Source organism: Priapulus caudatus, unplaced genomic scaffold (genome assembly GCF_000485595.1).
Source record: "Priapulus caudatus unplaced genomic scaffold, Priapulus_caudatus-5.0.1 Scaffold92, whole genome shotgun sequence".
NCBI classification, from domain to species: Eukaryota; Metazoa; Priapulida; class Priapulimorpha; order Priapulimorphida; family Priapulidae; genus Priapulus; species Priapulus caudatus.
In genome coordinates, this window is record NW_014577153.1 from 305,316 (window position 1) to 309,383 (window position 4,068).

At 49.1% G+C, this 4,068-nt stretch overlaps 1 protein-coding gene across 1 annotated transcript in view; it reads right to left on the bottom strand.

The window, feature by feature from the left end:
- The window catches only part of LOC106804904 (chondroadherin-like), a 9,617-nt gene extending 6,252 nt beyond the window's left edge, over positions 1–3,365 (bottom strand). The window contains exon 1 of the mRNA XM_014806294.1: positions 3,196–3,365. The gene's annotated coding sequence lies outside the window, so the exon portion shown is untranslated. The remainder of the gene's footprint in view (positions 1–3,195) is intronic.
- Positions 3,366–4,068: the final 703 nt, after the last annotated feature.

Below are 4,068 nucleotides of genomic sequence, written 5' to 3' on the forward strand. Positions count from 1 at the left end.
GCACGCACGCACGCACACACACACACACACAAACACACGCACACACACACACACACACACACACACACACACACACACATACACACGCACACACACATGCAAAGACTGGCAGTTTGACAATCTCATCCATCACAACTCAAATCTGTGTCGCTATCGGAGAATGATAACGTCGTCCACGTTATCGTCTGACGTCGTCGTCGTGCTCTCTGTGCGTTATATAGTCATCGAGCGAGGAGCGTTTGTTTGTTTGTACACACGAGAGCGTATTAGCAGCCATGCACATGCAAATATGGAAGAGCTCACGGGTGCTTGCGCTGTTTCAATAAATAGTAAACAAACGCAAATTGTATTTACTACCAGAGTCCTAATGTACTATGTATGTTTATGTACCCTGTTTATGTACTCTCTGTAGCTTAATGCCTAATAATTTCACGTAAATGGCGTTCAAATTAAGCGTTCCTCTACAAGACAATCTCACCGCGCACACACACCACTGTGCACAGAGCCACAGAAAAAAATGAGGTCTATTCGTAGAATTTCATTATTGAAACGACCTAAGCGCAGGCACTTGAAACGTTTAAATAGTAAAATAATGGTAAATATAGACGAACTGTATTTACTACCAAAGGCGCAATCTCTATATTCTTGTTGTTTGTGCACAACAGCATGCGTGCGGTGTACTTGTGTGTTGCAGAGGAGCATTTGAACGGCATTTACAATAAATTATCGGCAATAATAGGCGAAAGAGAGTAGAGAAACATTAATACTTTGGTAGTAAATACATTTCGTGTTTAGTTACCTTTTTTATTGAAACGTTCCACGTGCCCGTGGACCCAATTAAGTGTTTGTGGTGCAGTGTTTGCGTTTAGAGAGAAGGCGAATCAAGATCGACGAGGCTACGATATTGGCACACATCGGCCAGGTGATCACGCACCAGCAGTTTGTTCCGAAAACTGACACTTGTCGTGAATATATGAGATAAGGGCTCATCTGCGCAAATCTTCCGTCTATCCCAACCCATATCTTACCCAAACTCTCTCTCTCTCTCTCTTCGCCTGCTATTCGCCCCCTGCTTTCTTGCTATCGCGATATCTCTCGCTCTCACTATCTCTCGCCCCTCCCTCCCCCTCTCTCCCTCTCTCTATTTATCTATCTCGCCGTATCTCTCACTCACACTCTGTTCTATGTCGATAGTGGCGCCACGGTGCCGCCTAGCGCCTCTGTGAACCCACACGGACTAGCTGGCACGCTCGCACGGACAGTTGTATCCCACGACGCGAACACACACTCGTCGTCGTCATCGTCTCCGTCGCCACCGTTCACCGTTATCCCGTATTGTCACGCAGAGAGGTCAGCCATTCGTCGCAAGTAGGAACCGCAAGGGAAGGTAAGCAAAAACCGTAGCTGTGGATTTAATTGCAACATAAATATTCTTGTTCTTATTAACAGACCCGCGCACGTTGATGCATGCATGGGGTTCACACAGACATTTGGAACGTTTCAATAGTAAAATGTTGATCAATAAACAGGAAATGTATTTATTACCAGTCTTAATGTTTCTCTACTCCCTTTCGCCTATTATTGCCGATAACTTCCTGAAAGTGGCGTTCATATGCGCCTCTGAAACACATGAGTACACCGCACGCACGCCGCTGTGCACAAACAACAAGAAATATATAGAACAACAAGAAATGATACAATATATACTTTACTTGTGTGTAGCATATGAGCATTTGAACGGCATTTACAAGAAATTATCGGCAATAATAGGCGAAAGAGAGGCATATATTTCTCTAACGCTAGTACTATATAGACCTTCGCTCTGCCGCAGGGCTATAGAACATTCTATGTTGAATCCTATCGCTTTTTCTGCTACCACTGCTCCCACGAAAAATGGCTTACAAAACGCAAAATGATCGGGCTTTTTAACACTTATTTATCTATATGGATCACTCACCTATCGTTTTGAACAGTTTCCACAACTTTACACCATGTATTTATGCACTTATACCTCAAACTTGCGTTTCGTTTGAAATTCTGTAGATGTTAACATATAGATTCTTCAGCCCTCCAAGATTGAAGGGCAGATTCAAGATAGGCTAGTCGGCGGTGGCTACCTTTTCTCACAGATATGTAGTAATAAGTCCGTGAATCGTTTGTATTTCTCACGGGGACAACTGTGAGTCGATAGGCGATTATCGAGAGCGTTTATATTAGCTAGTCTGATATAGCTGCTTGTTTCTTGTAGCCGGCAGATGCAAGCGTGCGACAACACCCAGCATGCACGAATATGCATCAGCTTAGCAGGTGTCAGCCCCACGTAGCATCACTGCAAATGGCAACATGTATGTGTGTGTGTGCGCGCGCGCGCGCGCGCGCGTGTGTGTGTGTGTGTGTGTGTGTGTGTGTGTGTGTGTGTGTGTGTGTGTGCAGGTGTGTATGTGCGTGTCTACAGGCGTGTGTGCGTGCGCGCGTACAAGCGTGTGTTCGCGTTCTTTGTGCGTTTAACTGCATGCGCACGTTTGAGTGCGCGTGTTTACGCCTTCTCGTTTGGCGCATGCCCTCGCTCATTTCGACACCAGTGCGATGTAAATAGGGCAATCGTTGATTAAGAGATAATCCAGCCTGCCTTAAAGGCAACGCAACCGATACCTCGTGTTTTGATTTGCTCGATCTTCCTCTAATAGACTCATAATCTCTCTTCGTCGTCATCGCTGCTATTTACGCATGCGTTGCTATTATTGTCGCTCACTTGGAACGCTGACCAAATGTCTATAGCTTTAGCACTGAGCTGCCTCTATACGCGCTCGTCTGAGCTGCCTAAAGCTTTGCTAGTTTACATCTCCGCGTAACATGATCGTTTAACCGCCACACGTACGCGTATGCACGTACGCATTTCACATGTCGATATTTTGCTCGAGTGTATGAGTCATGGCTCATATTTCCCACTTCTTTCGTGCGTTGTATCTGGTTTTAAGTCGTTGTAGAAATACGTATCTCGACATTTTACGAACGCATAGAGCACCACTAACTCGCTCATCCTAACCGTATACAGATCGTCCATAAATAACGTACACGATATTAGAACAAGCGCGCGCGATATCCTTGTCACGAGTCGTATTTCCTACGCGAAGAAAAAATCGCGCGCACACAAAGGAGAAATGGGCGTCGCGTGGGAAAATGATTGTAACTCACCAGGGCTGTCCTCCGGCGCTCGGAGGGGGGAGGCAGGGATCGAGGAGGGGGCGCCTGCGAACGCTTCCCCGATGATATTTCTCAGCTGAATCCACGCAGGCGACGTCGAGCGACAGGTATGTGTGTGAGAGAGACAGACAGAATCCCGCTGCACGCGGACAGTCGAACGGAATCGCCCGCGCGCCAAGATGGAGCTATAACAACGCCACGCAAACTGCCGCCGCTACACACGCGCGCCGCACGCAGAGCCTGCCTGCGAGCGAGCGACCGCTAGCGACGCCTGGTGACGGCTTTGCACGGTCGACGCGCCGGTGAGTCGTCGGGGGAGAAATCGATACGGGTCTGATGATATAGCGGCGGCTGAGCGGGGCGACGCGCGTGTGCTTAGCTGCCGTGTAGCGCGCGCTGATGAATCATCTAGTTTGGCGACAAAGATGAGCAGCCGACTCAATGCAAATTCGCAACTCGAACGGTGAGTAACAGCAACTGACGCAGAGGCGAGAGATCGCGGCCGGGAATTACGTAATCGTACTGGCACGGTGGCGGTGACGGTGGCGGCGGTGGCAGCAGCGCTCTCTCTGCCGCTGCAAGCCGACGGCAGCCGACAGATAAACACACACGGGGCCGCCATTGGCGTCGGCAGCGACGCGAGCTGGCCTGTTCGCCGACGCTGCCGACGTCAAGGACGACGACGGCCTCGACGACGACGACGACGACGACAACGACAACAACAACGACGACGACGACGACGACGACGACGACGACGAACGTGATTGTGATCCGACGGCCGGTCAGTTACGGTCACGATATTTGCACCCGCAAGGTCACGCGCGTGTACACGTGCCGGCTCATGTGACTTTAGGCGGAGGTCAT